At 41.8% G+C, this 22,384-nt stretch overlaps 1 protein-coding gene across 1 annotated transcript in view; it reads right to left on the reverse strand.

Annotated features, from left to right (window-relative positions):
- ENAH (ENAH actin regulator) overlaps window positions 1-22,384 on the reverse strand; it is a gene marked incomplete in the record, with an annotated part of 421,876 nt that overhangs the window by 327,441 nt on the left and 72,051 nt on the right.

The following is a 22,384-nucleotide window of genomic DNA, read 5'->3' on the forward strand; positions in this document are numbered from 1 at the left end:
TTGCAAAGTCAGCTCCAGTGCAGCAATTGCACTACTGGGAGCCAATGTCAAGTGATGTGCGTGTAGCCACTAATCAGCTAGCTCCCACTAATGCCCTGCTGCCCTTGAGCCTACCAAGATATATGAGAAAAGAACAAAGTAAATTGAAAAGACTTAAAACATATCACACAAGTGAGAGGATTATTAGCAAAACTAAATAAATTGCCCTTTCGCAGCCATCGCTAATCAATAACACTTTTTATATAACTCCATTTACCTTCTGTGTAGGCTTCTCCCACACGTGTGACAATGAGCAACGCCCGCGCACACAAATGTTACTTCTCATTCTTTTTGAGCAATGTGCACACAAAAGTTGGCCTTTTCAGGTTTTAGCAAAGTGACTAAAATGTATGTGCCGACCTCACATTAAGCAAAATACAGAAAAAGTTACTCCTACATGAACTTCACAACACACATACATAGCCCAAGTGGCCCATAATATTAAAGGGCTACGAAACCCAAAAATGTTCTTTTGTGATTCAGACAGAGCATAACATTTTAAAAGTTTCCAATTTACTTCTATTACCAAATTTGAGTCGTTTCCATGGTATTCTGTGTTGAAGAGATACCAAAGTAGGCGTTTGGAGCACTAAATGGCAGGAAATAGCGCTGCCATCTACTGCTCTTGCAAAACTGCCATATAGTGCTCCAGAAATGAGCCGGCTCCCAAGCATACATCTTTTCAACAAAAGATACCAAAAAGTACAAATAAAAAATGATAATAGAAGTAAATTAGAGAGTTGTATAAAATCACATGCTCGGTCTGAATCTTGAAAGATACATTTTGGGTTTTATATCCCTTTAATACATTTCATTTTCCCTTATGAACAAGGTTGTATTTAACACACACTTGAAGAACAAGCGCAGGTAAACTGTAAACTCTGATCCCTTTCTGCCTTATTGCTTCACTGCTGCCGCTTGTTTAGTAACTGCAACTTAGCCTACCGTTGTACCAGGGACCCCTCGTGCACACAATACATTACTCGCAGTTTAAGAAGCGTTGCTCTATATGAGCAATGAAAATGTTACATTATGACAAGTTCCTTTTAATACCATAAACCACTAATAGAAAATTAATCTTCATGTCATGTCAAGGGTCAAATACGTTTTTAAAAAGCACATTGATTGTTAAAAGTGACATTAAACCCAAAATTTTTCCTTCATGATTCTGAAAGAGCAAACAATTTCAAACAACTTTCCAATGTACTTTTATTATCTAACTAGTGGGAAAGCCTGCCCAGAGGGCAGTCTATTGTGGTGACAGAACTACCAAACCACCCTGCCATTTTCGAAAGGGCAGTCTATTGTGTTGACGGAACCACCCTGACATTTTCAGAATCCACCTGGATGCGGCTTACGCTCCATCAAGGTGGATTCTTTCACCACCCTGCCATTTCGAAAAAGGCAGGATGGTGAAAGAACCCATCCAGGAGTATTCTTTCACCACCCCTTTTGTTCTCCCTCTCTTCCCCCACCTCCACCACTCTTGTGTATATATATATATCTCAAAAGTCAAAATAGCATATAGCCCAGCACTCCAACCAGGTGGGGCAGCCACAACCTGGGTGCAATCCTTATGAGAGATAGTCAGAGAACAGTGTGGAAGAAGGGCACTCTCAGGGTTTGTATAGAGAAGAATATTTTCTTTATTCTTAGAACATTAATACATGGTCGACGTTTCGGCCCTCAGTTGGGCCTTCATCAGGACAAGTATTATCTGAAAGACAAACATATAGACAAATACTAGAAACATAGAATAATAGAAACACGCAACAAGACACAAACTACCTATATCACCATCACCAATAAAATTAAAAAACAGACTCTGCAGTCTGTAATGGGAATAATCCAACCTTCAACAAAGGATACCCAAAGAACAAACCAAGGGCATGCAGGATAAAGGAGCAAAGGCAGATACAGATAATATGTTACAGTGGAGAAAACAAGAACAACAACGTCTAAATAGACTGTGCGGTCTGAGTTCTAACAACCTTCAACAAAGGATATCAAAGAACAACTATGGGATAAGAATACCAGAGAGCAATCCGTGGGCATACAAGGCAACAAAGCAAAACAGAATGGTGTTATGGTATACAGCCGGAATCAATGACAACGAAAACCAAAATACATAAGAAAAAGAAATGTCACACTCAGAAATCTACTATGTATCAGTATGAATCCCAAAGCAGTGCGTTATAACCCGCTCAACAGGCTCATGTGAGAATGTTTAAAGCAATACTGGATAAATGAAGACACAGACGTAAAATAAGACCCAGACTAGGACTAAGAAAAAGTGAAAAGAGTATAATTTAACATCAAAACAAAGTTACGATCCAACATATAACCCAAGGAAGTACAAAAACAATGGCCAACGCGTGGAACGCCTGCAGTGTGATCAGCAAAACACGTAAAACAGATAATGGCAGGGCATAGAACTTAATAGAAATGCAAAAATAGTGTGTGTAAACACTTACCGGCAGAGCATAGCCAAAGCAATATTGTGAATAAAAGTGCAAACAAATCACACATACTAGGGCCCCAAGGTGAAACAATAAAATCAAGCAAGGGAGTTCAACAATTATAGGGGAGTCACTATATAAACAGCACCAAACTACATTTAGCTCAAAGGTATACGAAACATACTAAAAGCCCATAGCAGTATATATAACCTGTCACGCTAGTGCGAGTACAGCAATAGCACAAGTCAGAGCCTTATAATTCTAAGAAAATGAGCTAAAAACATCGTTTACAGTACCTTAAACTGCCGAGTGGCAGTAATCATAGATCCAAACAAGTGAATGAGGATGGCTACCGGGTACCGCCTTAAATAGGGGGAGCCATAAAGACAATCAGTCCCTGATAGGGTGAGAGCAGCCAACACCTCCCGTAACTATGGCAACCAATCAGTTGTTTACCCCCGAATGAAACACCTAATAACACATACTGCAGGGGAGCGGAGCACCGCTATGCATAATGACAAAAAGAAAACACATAGTCCACATATAAAGGCAGATGGTACGGGAAGCAATCCTGTAAAAGAATTATCGTATAACATCATATCCACCCCAAAACACGCCAAACAGCCACAAATAGATCCACCGTTAACAAACTGAACTCACCTAACCATATCAGAGCGCTGGATGCGTGTATGTCCAAGAAGGACATAGAGAAATAGCGCTACGAGGGTACTGCAGATAACACGGGTCAGTCAGAAACCGCAAATACGTCAAGTATAAACACAGGGATTTAACCCACAACGAGCTGTATAACTTAGAAGGGCACTCACAGCCATACTGATATACAGCAATCAGATGCGGTGTCTTTAATAAACACAGAATGTTCTAGGGCAAAGGGCCACACAACTAAACTTAGGTGTGAAAGTCCAAGAGATTAAATCCATATATAATGTGGGACAGTCCCTGTAGAAGATGTTTAAAGGGGACCATAGAAGATCCTAGGCGCAGAACATACACTAAAAACAAAATAGTAGGGGCCACGTACGGCACAAGTAGTCAAATACGAGTAGCCAAGCAACAAATGACTTCTATATATACATCCAGGGAGTGTACCTCACATTTGAGAGAAACAGTGACAACTGCACGAGCAGACTGCAAAACTACTATCGATAATGTATGAATTGTATGTAATGGTGATATACAGCCCAAGCTCCAAAAGATACACACATACACCAACAGAGAGAAAACATAGGATCAATCATATAATTAAACGAAATTGAGTGAACAGAAAGCAACCCTAAAAAATATGAAAAATAAGAAAAATACAGGGAGACTATAAATATAGAATAGACATCAAATGAGCATTGGGCCACATATGAAATGGAGATGTTGGAAGGACATCTTACATCATGGAATTGGTGACCTAATGAAAAAAGGAGGAAAAAACAAAGAAGCAAGCAGGCATTTATAGCTCAAAAAATATAGAGAAGTCCAGGTGAGCATTAAGACCATTTGGGCTCAAAGTATTTAATCTATATATCCATCTGGCTTCACATTTTAGTAGTTCCTGGTTGCGATCACCACCTCTCTTCAGAGGTACCACTGTGTCAATCAACATGGCACGGAGAGTGGCGATGGGATGCTTATGTTCCAGAAAATGTCTGGGCACAGGTTGATCTGCTTTGCCATCCTTGAATGTGGCTCGTAAGGCACTTTTATGGTTGGCCAGTCTTTCTCTAAATGTGGTGCTGGTCTTTCCGATGTAGTAGAGGACACATGGACATGACAACAGATACACAACGTACTGAGACGTACATGTGAGTCTGTGCCTAATTGTATACGTTTTTGTTGATCCAGGATGATGGAATCTTTGGCCAGTGATGAGTGAATTACACGTGACACAGCTGCCACACTTGTAGCAGCCGGTCTTGGTTGGAGCCAGCCAGGTTCTATTTCTGCGCCATTGGTCAGTGTGCATAAGCAGTGTCTTTAAACTGGAGCCACTTTTGTGAACCACTCTAGGAGGTGGGGTATTGACAAATGGTAGTGTGCGATCCTTGTTAATCAGATGCCAGTTAGCCCTAATGACACCCGCGACCAGTCTAGTGGCTGGTGTGTAACTGGTGATAAAGTTAATGGAGGGCTTTGTCTCTTCCAGCTCAGATATCATCTTACGACTGTAACCCCATTCAAGGAACCTCTTCCTCATGGATTCCACCTGGATTTCCCTCTGGTCAGGTTCTGAAGTGTTACGTAATACTCTCATAAACTGTGATTTGATAATACCACGTTTTAGTTGTGTAGGATGGTAACTACTGTTTAAGAGGAGGGTGTTACCATCCGTGGGTTTTGAGTAAAGAGTTGTCCGTAAAAGACAACCTTGGTCAGCATAACACCTGTATATACATAAATCCAAAAACTGAATTTTCTGGAAGTCCTATTCGCTTTTGAGGGTGATGGATTCTTCTGCCATGTTCAGATGTTGTATCCAAGTTGTAAGTTAAGTTTCTGAGCCCCCCATATGACCAACAAATCATCGATATACCTGCGGTATAACAGAACATTGGGGTTTCTGTCCTTGAAGATATGTACACCCTCAAACCAGGCCATAAATAAGTTGGCATATGAAGGGGCCATGCTGGAACCCATGGCGGTCCCCACCAGCTGGAGGTAAAAGGTTTCCTCAAACCGGAAGTAATTATCTTGGAGACAGAGTAACAACCATTCTAGGAGGATTTCAATTGGTGGACCATCATTTGATGGACTTGCAATGAGAGCTTGTCTGGTGGCCTCAATACCTAACTGGTGGGGAATAATGGTATAAAGGCTGTTGACATCTAGTGTCACAAGGATGCAGTCTTTGGGAAAAACCCGATCTTGTAGTATTTGTATAAGTTGTATAGAATCCAACGGAAATGCCTCAGTGGTCTTCACAAGATCCTGCAGATAGAAGTCGATAAACTTGGCTAGATTTTGAAAGAGGGAGCCCTCGGCAGAGACTATGGGACGCCCAGGTGGATGAACTTGGTCTTTATGTATTTTGGGAATCGTGTATACAATGGGATGCACTGGATATTCGGTAATCAAGACATTGTACACACTCTGATCGATGTGGTCACAGTTTAGAGCATACATCAGGCTGTCATCTAACTTCTTCTTGAAGGAAGCGGTAGGGTTGTGCGAGTTTTCTGTATGTTATTCCATCCTCTAGCTGTTGAAGCAATTCGTTACGATAGTAGATGTAATCTAGGACCACAATCGCCCCGCCTTTATCAGCAGGGCGAATGACAATAGAGTCATCTTTTTGGAGGCGCCCGAGAGCTTGCCATTGTTCTTTGTTAAAATTTGTGCGGGTTTTTGGGTTGGTGTGACATACGGATTCAATTTCCTTGGAACAAATCTTTGTAAAGGTCTTAATAGTTGAATGTGTCAATTTCGGTTCGAAAGTTGATTTTTTAGACACTACCAGTCTTGGGGGTTCCGAAGTAGAGTTTTTGAAGAAATCTCTCAATTTTAGTGTTCTCTGTAATTTATGAAGGTCCACCAGGTAGTCAAATGTGTCCACCCGTGGAGTGGGGACAAAATTCAAACCCTTGGCCAATAGATCAATTTCAACTTTGTCAAGCATTCTGCTACTGAGGTTTATGATGACACTAGTATCAGTACTAAGCTTTGGAGGTTTTCTTCCACCAGCCACCACGTCTGTTAGCGGGCCTGCGTCTCCTCCTGGTGGGTTTGAGTTTTTTGGAACCATGGGAGGTTTTCTCTATGACCTAGTAAGGATTTTATCTGGTTGTGGATGTCTATTGTGTCCCCCATCTGCTCGGCCAGAGCCACTGGAGTCCCCTCCACTGGTATCGATGGTGTTGGCAAGGGGAGTGCGCCTCTTGTCATCTCTCCTGCGTCTATATGATGTGGTCTTGCCTGACAGCCATTGGTATACATTGCGTTCCCTGTAATCAATTTCCACAGAATTCAATTTTTTGTTTTTGAAACTGATAAGGTCCTTCTTGTATTTGTCCACTTGGATACTTAATTTGTTGATCCAATCATCACTGGTATCATGTCTGAGAATAGACATCTTCGAATTTTCAATCACTTGAACATCATCAATTATTAGTTTTTTTAACCTGGTCACTTCTTCTATAACTAGTAGAATCCAATCCAGGGAGCACTTGTTCGCAATGTGACACCATTTTCTACAAAATTCATTATTGCTGCGGCCTATTGTGGGAGAATTCTTCACTCCTCGTGGAATGAGCTTCCTTTTATAGTAGTCGGTCAGGTAGTTAGCATGTAACAGATAGTCAATCTCTTTCCTTTTGAGGTTCAGAATTTTGTAGTATACATTAATGGGTCCCTCCTCGACATTCTCAGACTCACATAGACTTAGAATGCGAGCTGCATCCTCGTCTGTGAACGCAAAAGTCCTGTCTTAATTAATGTTCTAAGAATAAATATATATTCTCTATACAAACCCTGGGAGTGCCCTTCTTCCACACTGTTCGTCTCTCTCTCTCTCCCCCAAGTATTTGCATGAGTACTTGTACTCGTGCAAATGCACCGATACTTAAACCGATACCTCCACTTCCTACCCATATGCTATCTTGTGACGTTTTTTTCAAACTGCATGTTCCCATTTCATTTTAAACTGGAGTGGAGACTAAACTAAAACATTGTTTACTACTGTTCTGCCAATACAAATTGCTGTTATTTGTATTATTGTAGTAGAGATCACTGTACCTCGTTCAGACAAACCCCTGAAGTACTGGGCAGTTAATAAACAGATTTCCAGCTCTGGCTAAAATGGCCCGAAAATATATCTTTCTGCCCCATGCAGTAGTGTGGAAAGTGAAAGACTGTTCAACTTAGAGTCGAACCTCCATACAAATGTCAGATTGATGTTATACAACAGCCCTACAACCCAATTGAATCACCGCTTTTAAATGTAATATTTTATTGTAATATTTTTTATTTATAAACATGTTCAGTGAACTTTGTGACAAATAAAACTGTTTTATTATTTCATAATGTCTTTTGAATTTCAGTCCTTTATAATTATAAAGAAGGAATCTTAAATAATCTGTATTGTGCTTGGTAAACTGTCACATGACATTAAAAAAAAAAAGTATTGGTAATTGGTATCGGCGAGTATTTGAAAACAAGTATCGGTACTTGTACTCGGTCATAAAAAAAATGGTATCGGTGCAACCCTAATATATATATATATATATATATATATATACATACATACATATACACACACACACACACACACACACACATATATATACATACACACACACATTATTTATATATATATATATATATATATATATATATATATATATATATATATATATATATATATATATATATATATATATATAAACACACACATATATATATATATAATATATATCTGTATATATATATATATATATATATATATATATAATATATATAATTTATGCTTACCTGATAAATTCCTTTCTCCTGTAGTGTGATCAGTCCACGGGTCATCATTACTTCTGGGATATTACTCCTCCCCAACAGGAAGTGCAAGAGGATTCACCCAGCAGAGCTGCATATAGCTCCTCCCCTCTACGTCACTCCCAGTCATTCGACCAAGGACCAACGAGAAAGGAGAAGCCAAGGGTGTAGTGGTGACTGGAGTATAATTTAAAAAATATTTACCTGCCGCAAAAAAACAGGGCGGGCCGTGGACTGATCACACTACAGGAGAAAGGAATTTATCAGGTAAGCATAAATTATGTTTTCTCCTGTTAAGTGTGATCAGTCCACGGGTCATCATTACTTCTGGGATACCAATACCAAAGCAAAAGTACACGGATGACGGGAGGGATAGGCAGGCTCTTTATACAGAAGGAACCACTGCCTGAAGAACCTTTCTCCCAAAAACAGCCTCCGAAGAAGCAAAAGTGTCAAATTTGTAAAATTTGGAAAAAGTATGAAGTGAAGACCAAGTTGCAGCCTTGCAAATCTGTTCAACAGAGGCCTCATTCTTAAAGGCCCAAGTGGAAGCCACAGCTCTAGTGGAATGAGCTGTAATTCTTTCAGGAGGCTGCTGTCCAGCAGTCTCATAAGCTAAACGAATTATGCTACGAAGCCAAAAAGAGAGAGAGGTAGCAGAAGCTTTTTGGCCTCTCCTCTGACCAGAGTAAACGACAAACAGGGAAGACGTTTGTCGAAATTCTTTAGTTGCCTGTAAGTAAAATTTTAGGGCACGAACTACATCCAGATTGTGCAGAAGACGTTCCTTCTTTGAAGAAGGATTTGGACACAAGGAAGGAACAACAATCTCTTGATTGATATTCCTGTTAGTGACTACCTTAGGTAAGAACCCAGGTTTAGTACGCAGAACTACCTTATCCGAATGAAAAATCAAATAAGGAGAATCACAATGTAAGGCTGATAACTCAGAGACTCTTCGAGCCGAGGAAATAGCCATTAAAAATAGAACTTTCCAAGATAACAACTTTATATCAATGGAATGAAGGGGTTCAAACGGAACGCCCTGTAAAAACGTTAAGAACAAGGTTTAAACTCCATGGCGGAGCAACAGTTTTAAACACAGGCTTAATCCTGGCCAAAGCCTGACAAAAAGCCTGAACGTCTGGAACTTCTGACAGACGTTTGTGCAACAGAATGGACAGAGCTGAGATCTGTCCCTTTAAGGAACTAGCAGATAAACCCTTTTCTAAACCTTCTTGTAGAAAAGACAATATCCTAGGAATCCTAACCTTACTCCAAGAGTAACCTTTGGATTCGCACCAATATAGGTATTTACGCCATATCTTATGGTAAATCTTTCTGGTAACAGGCTTCCTAGCCTGTATTAAGGTATCAATAACTGACTCAGAAAAACCACGTTTTGATAAAATCAAGCGTTCAATTTCCAAGCAGTCAGCTTCAGAGAAGTTAGATTTTGATGTTTGAAAGGACCCTGTATCAGAAGGTCCTGTTTCAGAGGTAGAGACCAAGGTGGACAGGATGACATGTCCACCAGGTCTGCATACCAAGTCCTGCGTGGCCATGCAGGTGCTATTAGAATAACTGATGCTCTCTCCTGCTTGATTCTGGCAATCAATCGAGGAAGCATCGGGAAGGGTGGAAACACATAAGCCATCCTGAAGGTCCAAGGTGCTGTCAAGGCATCTATCAGGACTGCTCCTGGATCCCTGGATCTGGACCCGTAACGAGGAAGCTTGGCGTTCTGTCGAGACGCCATGAGATCTATCTCTGGTTTGCCCCAATGACGAAGTATTTGGGCAAAGACCTCCGGATGAAGTTCCCACTGACGACTTAAAAAATCCGCCTCCCAGTTCTCCACTCCCGGGATGTGGATTGCTGACAAGTGGCAAGAGTGAGACTCTGCCCAGCGAATTATCTTTGATACTTCCATCATTGCTAGGGAGCTTCTTGTCCCTCCCTGATGGTTGATGTAAGCTACAGTCGTGATGTTGTCCGATTGAAACTTGATGAACCCCCGAGTTGTCAACTGGGGCCAAGCCAGGAGGGCATTGAGAACTGCTCTCAATTCCAGAATGTTTATTGGTAGGAGACTCTCCTCCTGACTCCATTGTCCCTGAGCCTTCAGAGAATTCCAGACGGCACCCCAACCTAGAAGGCTGGCGTCTGTTGTTACAATTGTCCAGTCTGGCCTGCTGAATGGCATCCCCCTGGACAGATGTGGCCGAGAAAGCCACCATAGAAGAGAATTTCTGGTCTCCTGATCCAGATTCAGAGAAGGGGACAAGTCTGAGTAATCCCCATTCCACTGACTTAGCATGCACAATTGCAGTGGTCTGAGGTGTAGGCGTGCAAAGGGTACTATGTCCATTGCTGCTACCATTAAGCCGATTACCTCCATGCATTGAGCCACTGACGGGTGTTGAATGGAATGAAGGACGCGGCATGCACTTTGAAGTCTTGTTAACCTGTCTTCTGTCAGGTAAATCTTCATTTCTACAGAATCTATAAGAGTCCCCAGGAAGGGAACTTTTGTGAGTGGGAAGAGAGAACTCTTCTTTTCATTCACCTTCCATCCATGCGACCTTAGAAATGCCAGTACTAACTCTGTATGAGACTTGGCAGTTTGAAAGCTTGAAGCTTGTATCAGAATGTCGTCTAGGTACGGAGCTACCGAAATTCCTCGCGGTCTTAGTACCGCCAGAAGAGCACCCAGAACCTTTGTGAAGATTCTTGGAGCTGTAGCCAATCCGAATGGAAGAGCTACAAACTGGTAATGCCTGTCTAGGAAGGCAAACCTTAGATACCGGTAATGATCTTTATGAATCGGTATGTGAAGGTAAGCATCCTTTAAATCCACAGTGGTCATGTACTGACCCTTTTGGATCATGGGTAAAATTGTCCGAATAGTCTCCATTTTGAACGATGGAACTCTTAGGAATTTGTTTAGGATCTTTAAATCCAGGATTGGTCTGAAAGTTCCCTCTTTTTTGGGAACCACAAACAGATTTGAGTAAAACCCTTGTCCCTGTTCCGACCGTGGAACTGGATGGATTACTCCCATTAACAAAAGCTCTTGTACGCAGCGTAGAAACGCCTTTTTCTTTGTTTGGTTTGTTGACAACCTTGACAGATGAAATCTCTCTCTTGGAGGAGAGTATTTGAAGTCCAGAAGGTATCCCTGAGATATTATCTCCAGCGCCCAGGGATCCTGGACATCTCTTGCCCAAGCCTGGGCGAAGAGAGAAAGTCTGCCCCCCACTAGATCCGATCCCGGATCGGGGGCCCTCAATTCATGCTGTTTTAGGGGCAGCAGCAGGTTTCCTAGCCTGCTTGCCCTTGTTCCAGGACTGGTTAGGTCTCCAGCCTTGTCTGTAGCGAGCAACAGATCCTTCCTGTTTTGGAGCAGAGGCAGTTGATGCTGCTCCTGCTTTGAAATTCCGAAAGGAACGAAAATTAGACTGTCTAGCCTTAGGTTTGGCTCTGTCTTGAGGCAGGGCGTGGCCTTTACCTCCTGTAATGTCGGCGATAATTTCTTTCAAACCGGGCCCAAATAAGGTTTGCCTTTTGAAAGGTATATTAAGTAATTTAGACTTAGAAGTAACATCAGCTGACCAGGATTTTAGCCACAGTGCTCTGCGCGCCTGAATGGCGAATCCGGAATTCTTAGCCGTAAGTTTGGTTAAATGTACTACGGCCTCCGAAATGAATGAATTAGCTAGCTTAAGGACTCTAAGCTTGTCCGTAATCTCATCCAGAGTAGTTGAGCTAATGGTCTCTTCCAGAGACTCAAACCAGAATGCCGCCGCAGCCGTGACCGGCGCAATGCATGCAAGGGGTTGCAATATAAAACCTTGTTGAACAAACATTTTCTTAAGGTAACCCTCTAACTTTTTATCCATTGGATCTGAAAAGGCACAGCTATCCTCCACGGGGATAGTGGTACGCTTAGCTAAAGTAGAAACTGCTCCCTCCACCTTAGGGACCGTTTGCCATAAGTCCCGTGTGGTGGTGTCTATTGGAAACATCTTTCTAAATATCGGAGGGGGTGAGAACGGCACACCGGGTCTATCCCACTCCTTAGTAATAATTTCAGTTAGTCTCTTAGGTATAGGAAAAAACATAATTTATGTAAGAACTTACCTGATAAATTCATTTCTTTCATATTAGCAAGAGTCCATGAGCTAGTGACGTATGGGATATACATTCCTACCAGGAGGGGCAAAGTTTCCCAAACCTCAAAATGCCTATAAATACACCCCTCACCACACCCACAATTCAGTTTAACGAATAGCCAAGAAGTGGGGTGATAAAAAAGTGCGAAAGCATATAAAAACAGAATTTATGTTTACCTGATAAATTACTTTCTCCAACGGTGTGTCCGGTCCACGGCGTCATCCTTACTTGTGGGATATTCTCTTCCCCAACAGGAAATGGCAAAGAGCCCAGCAAAGCTGGTCACATGATCCCTCCTAGGCTCCGCCTACCCCAGTCATTCGACCGACGTTAAGGAGGAATATTTGCATAGGAGAAACCATATGGTACCGTGGTGACTGTAGTTAAAGAAAATAAATTATCAGACCTGATTAAAAAAACCAGGGCGGGCCGTGGACCGGACACACCGTTGGAGAAAGTAATTTATCAGGTAAACATAAATTCTGTTTTCTCCAACATAGGTGTGTCCGGTCCACGGCGTCATCCTTACTTGTGGGAACCAATACCAAAGCTTTAGGACACGGATGAAGGGAGGGAGCAAATCAGGTCACCTAAATGGAAGGCACCACGGCTTGCAAAACCTTTCTCCCAAAAATAGCCTCAGAAGAAGCAAAAGTATCAAACTTGTAAAATTTGGTAAAAGTGTGCAGTGAAGACCAAGTCGCTGCCCTACATATCTGATCAACAGAAGCCTCGTTCTTGAAGGCCCATGTGGAAGCCACAGCCCTAGTGGAATGAGCTGTGATTCTTTCGGGAGGCTGCCGTCCGGCAGTCTCGTAAGCCAATCTGATGATGCTTTTAATCCAAAAAGAGAGAGAGGTAGAAGTTGCTTTTTGACCTCTCCTTTTACCGGAATAAACAACAAACAAGGAAGATGTTTGTCTAAAATCCTTTGTAGCATCTAAATAGAATTTTAGAGCGCGAACAACATCCAAATTGTGTAACAAACGTTCCAGAGAAGGTACGATAATCTCCTGGTTAATGTTTTTGTTAGAAACAACTTTTGGAAGAAAACCAGGTTTAGTACGTAAAACCACCTTATCTGCATGGAACACCAGATAAGGAGGAGAACACTGCAGAGCAGATAATTCTGAAACTCTTCTAGCAGAAGAAATTGCAACTAAAAACAAAACTTTCCAAGATAATAACTTAATATCAACGGAATGCAAGGGTTCAAACGGAACCCCCTGAAGAACTGAAAGAACTAAATTGAGACTCCAAGGAGGAGTCAAAGGTTTGTAAACAGGCTTAATTCTAACCAGAGCCTGAACAAAGGCTTGAACATCTGGCACAGCGGCCAGCTTTTTGTGAAGTAACACAGACAAGGCAGAAATCTGTCCCTTCAGGGAACTTGCAGATAATCCTTTTTCCAATCCTTCTTGAAGGAAGGATAGAATCCTAGGAATCTTAACCTTGTCCCAAGGGAATCCTTTAGATTCACACCAACAGATATATTTTTTCCAAATTTTGTGGTAAATCTTTCTAGTTACAGGCTTTCTGGCCTGAACAAGAGTATCGATAACAGAATCTGAGAATCCTCGCTTCGATAAGATCAAGCGTTCAATCTCCAAGCAGTCAGCTGGAGTGAAACCAGATTCGGATGTTCGAACGGACCCTGAACAAGAAGGTCTCGTCTCAAAGGTAGCTTCCAAGGAGGAGCCGATGACATATTCACCAGATCTGCGTACCAAGTCCTGCGTGGCCACGCAGGAGCTATCAAGATCACCGACGCCCTCTCCTGATTGATCCTGGCTACCAGCCTGGGGATGAGAGGAAACGGCGGGAACACATAAGCTAGTTTGAAGGTCCAAGGTGCTACTAATGCATCCACTAGAGCCGCCTTGGGATCCCTGGATCTGGACCCGTAGCAAGGAACTTTGAAGTTCTGACGAGAGGCCATCAGATCCATGTCTGGAATGCCCCACAGCTGAGTGACTTGGGCAAAGATTTCCGGATGGAGTTCCCACTCCCCCGGATGCAATGTCTGACGACTCAGAAAATCCGCTTCCCAATTTTCCACTCCTGGGATGTGGATAGCAGACAGGTGGCAGGAGTGAGACTCCGCCCATAGAATGATTTTGGTCACTTCTTCCATCGCCAGGGAACTCCTTGTTCCCCCCTGATGGTTGATGTACGCAACAGTTGTCATGTTGTCTGATTGAAACCATATGAACTTGGCCCTCGCTAGCTGAGGCCAAGCCTTGAGAGCATTGAATATCGCTCTCAGTTCCAGAATATTTATCGGTAGAAGAGATTCTTCCCGAGACCAAAGACCCTGAGCTTTCAGGGATCCCCAGACCGCGCCCCAGCCCATCAGACTGGCGTCGGTCGTGACAATGACCCACTCTGGTCTGCGGAATGTCATCCCTCGTGACAGGTTGTCCAGGGACAGCCACCAACGGAGTGAGTCTCTGGTCCTCTGATTTACTTGTATCTTCGGAGACAAGTCTGTATAGTCCCCATTCCACTGACTGAGCATGCACAGTTGTAATGGTCTTAGATGAATGCGTGCAAAAGGAACTATGTCCATTGCCGCTACCATCAACCCGATCACTTCCATGCACTGAGCTATGGAAGGAAGAGGAACGGAATGAAGTATCCGACAAGAGTCTAGAAGTTTTGTTTTTCTGGCCTCTGTCAGAAAAATCCTCATTTCTAAGGAGTCTATTATTGTTCCCAAGAAGGGAACCCTTGTTGACAGAGATAGAGAACTCTTTTCCACGTTCACTTTCCATCCGTGAGATCTGAGAAAGGCCAGGACAATGTCCGTGTGAGCCTTTGCTTGAGGAAGGGACGACGCTTGAATCAGAATGTCGTCCAAGTAAGGTACTACAGCAATGCCCCTTGGTCTTAGCACAGCTAGAAGGGACCCTAGTACCTTTGTGAAAATCCTTGGAGCAGTGGCTAATCCGAAAGGAAGCGCCACGAACTGGTAATGTTTGTCCAGGAATGCGAACCTCGGGAACCGATGATGTTCCTTGTGGATAGGAATATGTAGATACGCATCCTTTAAATCCACCGTGGTCATGAATTGACCTTCCTGGATGGAAGGAAGAATAGTTCGAATGGTTTCCATCTTGAACGATGGAACCTTGAGAAACTTGTTTAAGATCTTGAGATCTAAGATTGGTCTGAACGTTCCCTCTTTTTTGGGAACTATAAACAGATTGGAGTAGAACCCCATCCCTTGTTCTCTTAATGGAATGGGATGAATCACTCCCATTTTTAACGGAACCGGAGCCGTTTTGAACTTTAACCCCTTTACAGTCCCTGGTATCTGCTTTGCTGAAACCCAACCAAGCCCCAAGGGGAATACGATACCAAATGACGCCTTCAGAAAGTCTTTTCTAAGTATCAGAGCTCCTCTCACATGCGACTGCATGCCATGCCTCTCAAAAACAAGTGCGCAACACCGGCGCGAAAATGAGGCTCTGCCTATGCTTTGGGAAAGCCCCTAAAGAATAAGGAGTCTAAAACAGTGCCTGCCGATATTATTATATCAAAATACCCAGATAAAATGATTCCTCAAGGCTAAATATGTGTTAATAATCAATCGATTTAGCCCAAAAAAAGTCTACAGTCTTAATAAGCCCTTTTTGAAGCCCTTATTTACAATCGTAATAAACATGGCTTACCGGATCCCAGAGGGAAAATGACAGCTTCCAGCATTACATCGTCTTGTTAGAATGTGTCATACCTCAAGCAGCAAGAGACTGCTCACTGTTCCCCCAACTGAAGTTAATTGCTCTCAACAGTCCTGTGTGGAACAGCCATGGATTTTAGTGACGGTTGCTAAAATCATTTTCCTCATACAAACAGAAATCTTCATCTCTTTTCTGTTTCTGAGTAAATAGTACATACCAGCACTATTTCAAAATAACAAACTCTTGATTGAATAATAAAAACTACAGTTAAACACTAAAAAACTCTAAGCCATCTCCGTGGAGATGTTGCCTGTACAACGGCAAAGAGAATGACTGGGGTAGGCGGAGCCTAGGAGGGATCATGTGACCAGCTTTGCTGGGCTCTTTGCCATTTCCTGTTGGGGAAGAGAATATCCCACAAGTAAGGATGACGCCGTGGACCGGACACACCTATGTTGGAGAAATAAGGAATTGGAATAATTGTGCTTTATACAAAATCATAACCACCACAAAAAAAAAAAGGGCGGGCCTCATGGACTCTTGCTAATATGAAAGAAATGAATTTATCAGGTAAGTTCTTACATAAATTATGTTTTCTTTCATGTAATTAGCAAGAGTCCATGAGCTAGTGACGTATGGGATAATGACTACCCAAGAAGTGGATCTTTCCACACAAGAGTCACTAGAGAGGGAGGGATAAAATAAAGACAGCCAATTCCTGCTGAAAATAATCCACACCCAAAATAAAGTTTAACGAAAAACATAAGCAGAAGATTCAAACTGAAACCGCTGCCTGAAGTACTTTTCTACCAAAAACTGCTTCAGAAGAAGAAAATACATCAAAATGGTAGAATTTAGTAAAAGTATGCAAAGAGGACCAAGTTGCTGCTTTGCAGATCTGGTCAACCGAAGCTTCATTCCTAAACGCCCAGGAAGTAGAAACTGACCTAGTAGAATGAGCTGTAATTCTTTGAGGCGGAGTTTTAACCGACTCAACATAGGCAAGATGAATTAAAGATTTCAACCAAGATGCCAAAGAAATGGCAGAAGCTTTCTGGCCTTTTCTAGAACCGGAAAAGATAACAAATAGACTAGAAGTCTTACGAAAAGATTTCGTAGCTTCAACATAATATTTCAAAGCTCTAACAACATCCAAAGAATGCAACGATTTCTCCTTAGAATTCTTAGGATTAGGACATAATGAAGGAACCACAATTTCTCTACTAATGTTGTTGGAATTCACAACTTTAGGTAAAAATTCAAAAGAAGTTCGCAACACCGCCTTATCCTGATGAAAAATCAGAAAAGGAGACTCACAAGAAAGAGCAGATAATTCAGAAACTCTTCTGGCAGAAGAGATGGCCAAAAGGAACAAAACTTTCCAAGAAAGTAATTTAATGTCCAATGAATGCATAGGTTCAAACGGAGGAGCTTGAAGAGCTCCCAGAACCAAATTCAAACTCCAAGAAATTGACTTAATGACAGGTTTTATACGAACCAAAGCTTGTACAAAACAATGAATATCAGGAAGAATAGCAATCTTTCTGTGAAAAAGAACAGAAAGAGCAGAGATTTGTCCTTTCAAAGAACTTGCGGACAAACCCTTATCTAAACCATCCTGAAGGAACTGTAAAATTCTCGGTATTCTAAAAGAATGCCAGGAAAAATGATGAGAAAGACACCAAGAAATATAAGTCTTCCAGACTCTATAATATATCTCTCGAGATACAGATTTACGAGCCTGTAACATAGTATTAATCACAGAGTCAGAGAAACCTCTTTGACCAAGAATCAAGCGTTCAATCTCCATACCTTTAAATTTAAGGATTTCAGATCCTGATGGAAAAAAGGACCTTGTGACAGAAGGTCTGGTCTTAACGGAAGAGTCCACGGTTGGCAAGAGGCCATCCGGACAAGATCCGCATACCAAAACCTGTGAGGCCATGCCGGAGCTACCAGCAGAACAAACGAGCATTCCTTCAGAATCTTGGAGATTACTCTTGGAAGAAGAACTAGAGGCGGAAAGACATAGGCAGGATGATACTTCCAAGGAAGTGATAATGCATCCACTGCCTCCGCCTGAGGATCCCGGGATCTGGACAGATACCTGGGAAGTTTCTTGTTTAGATGGGACGCCATCAGATCTATTTCTGGAAGTTCCCACATTTGAACAATCTGAAGAAATACCTCTGGGTGAAGAGACCATTCGCCCGGATGCAACGTTTGGCGACTGAGATAATCCGCTTCACAATTGTCTACACCTGGGATATGAACCGCAGAGATTAGACAGGAGCTGGATTCCGCCCAAACCAAAATTCGAGATACTTCTTTCATAGCCAGAGGACTGTGAGTCCCTCCTTGATGATTGATGTATGCCACAGTTGTGACATTGTCTGTCTGAAAACAAATGAACGATTCTCTCTTCAGAAGAGGCCAAAACTGAAGAGCTCTGAAAATTGCACGGAGTTCCAAAATATTGATCGGTAATCTCACCTCCTGAGATTCCCAAACTCCTTGTGCCGTCAGAGATCCCCACACAGCTCCCCAACCTGTGAGACTTGCATCTGTTGAAATTACAGTCCAGGTCGGAAGCACAAAAGAAGCCCCCTGAATTAAACGATGGTGATCTGTCCACCATGTTAGAGAGTGTCGAACAATCGGTTTTAAAGATATTAATTGAGATATCTTCGTGTAATCCTTGCACCATTGCTTCAGCATACAGAGCTGAAGAGGTCGCATGTGAAAACGAGCAAAGGGGATCGCGTCCGATGCAGCAGTCATAAGACCTAGAATTTCCATGCATAAGGCTACCGAAGGGAATGATTGTGACTGAAGGTTTCGACAAGCTGTAATCAACTTTAGACGTCTCTTGTCTGTTAAAGACAGAGTCATGGACACTGAATCCATCTGGAAACCCAGAAAGGTTACCCTTGTCTGAGGAATCAAAGAACTTTTTGGTAAATTGATCCTCCAACCATGATCTTGAAGAAACAACACAAGTCGATTCGTATGAGATTCTGCTAAATGTAAAGACTGAGCAAGTACCAAGATATCGTCCAAATAAGGAAATACCACAATACCCTGTTCTCTGATTACAGACAGCAGGGCACTGAGAACCTTTGTAAAAATTCTTGGAGCTGTAGCTAGGCCAAACGGCAGAGCCACAAACTGGTAATGCTTGTCCAGAAACGAGAATCTCAGGAACTGATAATGATCTGGATGAATCGGAATATGCAGATATGCATCCTGTAAATCTATTGTGGACATAAAATTCCCTTGCTGAACAAAAGGTAAGATAGTCCTTACAGTTACCATCTTGAACGTTGGTATCCTTACATAACGATTCAATATTTTTAGATCCAGAACTGGTCTGAAAGAATTCTCCTTCTTTGGTACAATGAAGAGATTTGAATAAAACCCCATCCCCTGTTCCGGAACTGGAACTGGCATAATTACTCCAGTCAACTCTAGATCTGAAACACATTTCAGAAATGCTTGAGCTTTTACTGGATTTACTGGGACACGGGAAAGAAAAAATCTCTTTGCAGGAGGTCTCAACTTGAAACCAATTCTGTACCCTTCTGAAACAATGCTCTGAATCCAAAGATTGTGAACAGAATTGATCCAAATTTCCTTGAAAAAACGTAACCTGCCCCCTACCAGCTGAGCTGGAATGAGGGCCGCACCTTCATGTGGACTTAGAAGCAGGCTTTGCCTTTCTAGCTGGCTTGGATTTATTCCAGACTGGAGATGGTCTCCAAACTGAAACTGCTCCTGAGGATGAAGGATCAGGCTTTTGTTCTTTGTTGAAACGAAAGGAACGAAAACGATTATTAGCCCTGTTTTTACCTTTAGATTTTTTATCCTGTGGTAAAAAAGTTCCTTTCCCACCAGTAACAGTTGAAATAATGGAATCCAACTGAGAACCAAATAATTTGTTACCCTGGAAAGAAATGGAAAGTAAAGTTGATTTAGAAGCCATATCAGCATTCCAAGTTTTAAGCCATAAAGCTCTTCTAGCTAAAATAGCTAGAGACATAAACCTGACATCAACTCTGATAATATCAAAAATGGCATCACAGATAAAATTATTAGCATGCTGTAGAAGAATAATAATATCATGAGAATCACGATGTGTTACTTGTTGCGCTAAAGTTTCCAACCAAAAAGTTGAAGCTGCAGCAACATCAGCCAAAGATATAGCAGGTCTAAGAAGATTACCTGAACACAGATAAGCTTTTCTTAGAAAGGACTCAATTTTCCTATCTAGAGGATCCTTAAACGAAGTACCATCTGACGTAGGAATAGTAGTACGTTTAGCAAGGGTAGAAATAGCCCCATCAACTTTAGGGATCTTGTCCCAAAATTCTAATCTGTCAGACGGCACAGGATATAATTGCTTAAAACGTTTAGAAGGAGTAAATGAATTACCCAAATTATCCCATTCTTTGGAAATTACTGCAGAAATAGCATCAGGGACAGCAAAAACTTCTGGAATAACTACAGGAGATTTAAAAACCTTATTTAAACGTTTAGATTTAGTATCAAGAGGACCAGAATCCTCTATTTCTAAAGCAATTAGGACTTCTTTAAGTAAAGAACGAATAAATTCCATTTTAAATAAATATGAAGATTTATCAGCATCAACCTCTGAGACAGAATCCTCTGAACCAGAGGAATCATCAGAATCAGAATGATGATGTTCAGTTAAAAATTCATCTGTAGGGAGAGAAGTTTTAAAAGATTTTTTACGTTTACTAGAAGGAGAAATAACAGACATAGCCTTCTTTATGGATTCAGAAACAAAATCTCTTATATTATCAGGAACATTCTGCACCTTAGATGTTGAAGGAACTGCAACAGGCAATGGTACTTTACTAAAGGAAATATTATCTGCTTTAACAAGTTTGTCATGACAATCAATACAAACAACAGCTGGAGGAATAGCTACCAAAAGTTTACAGCAGATACACTTAGCTTTGGTAGATTCAGCACTTGACAGCGATTTTCCTGTAGTATCTTCTGACTCAGATGCAACGTGAGACATCTTGCAATATGTAAGAGAAAAAACAACATATATATAAAGCAAAATTGATCAAATTCCTTAAATGACAGTTTCAGGAATGGGAAAAAATGCCAAAGAACAAGCTTCTAGCAACCAGAAGCAATAAAAAATGAGACTTAAATAATGTGGAGACAAAAGTGACGCCCATATTTTTTCGCGCCAAATAAGACGCCCACATTATTTGGCGCCTAAATGCTTTTTTGGCGCCAAAAATGACGCCACATCCGGAACGCCGACATTTTTGGCGCAAAATAACGTCAAAAAAATGACGCAACTTCCGGCGAGACGTATGACGCCGGAAACGGAAATATAATTTTTGCGCCAAAAAAGTCCGCGCCAAGAATGACGCAATAAAATGAAGCATTTTCAGCCCCCGCGAGCCTAACAGCCCACAGGGAAGAGTCAAATTGAAAAATGTTAAATTGAAATGCATTATCCCAAATATGAAACTGACTGTCTGAAAATAAGGAAAGTTGAACATTCTGAGTCAAGGCAAATAAATGTTTGAATACATATATTTAGAACTTTATAAACAAAGTGCCCAACCATAGCTAGGAGTGTCACAGAAAATAAGACTTACTTACCCCAGGACACTCATCTACATATAGTAGATAGCCAAACCAGTACTGAAACGAGAATCAGCAGAGGTAATGGTATATATAAGAGTATATCGTCGATCTGAAAAGGGAGGTAAGAGATGAATCTCTACGACCGATAACAGAGAACCTATGAAATAGACCCCTTAGAAGGAGATCACTGCATTCAAATAGGCAATACTCTCCTCACATCCCTCTGACATTCACTGCACGCTGAGAGGAAAACCGGGCTCCAACTTGCTGCGGAGCGCATATCAACGTAGAATCTAGCACAAACTTACTTCACCACCTCCATCGGAGGCAAAGTTTGTAAAACTGAATTGTGGGTGTGGTGAGGGGTGTATTTATAGGCATTTTGAGGTTTGGGAAACTTTGCCCCTCCTGGTAGGAATGTATATCCCATACGTCACTAGCTCATGGACTCTTGCTAATTACATGAAAGAAACGTCAGTACTCGATGGTACTGCAAAATATTTATCCAACCTACACATTTTCTCTGGTATTGCAACTGTGTTACAATCATTCAGAGCCGCTAACACCTCCCCTAGTAATACACGGAGGTTTTCCAGCTTAAATTTAAAATTTGAAATATCTGAATCCAATCTGTTTGGATCAGAACCGTCAGCCGCAGAAAGAAGCTCTCCGTCCTCATGTTCTGCAAGTTGTGACGCAGTATCTGACATGGCCCTAGCATTATCAGCGCACTCTGTTCTCACCCCAGAGTGATCACGCTTGCCTCTTAGTTCTGGTAATTTAGCCAAAACTTCAGTCATAACAGTAGCCATATCCTGTAATGTTATTTGTAATGGCCGCCCAGATGTACTGGGCACCACAATATCACGCACCTCCCGAGCGGGAGATGCAGGTACTGACACG

This window comes from Bombina bombina, chromosome 4 (genome assembly GCF_027579735.1).
Source record: "Bombina bombina isolate aBomBom1 chromosome 4, aBomBom1.pri, whole genome shotgun sequence".
NCBI classification, from domain to species: domain Eukaryota; kingdom Metazoa; phylum Chordata; class Amphibia; order Anura; family Bombinatoridae; genus Bombina; species Bombina bombina.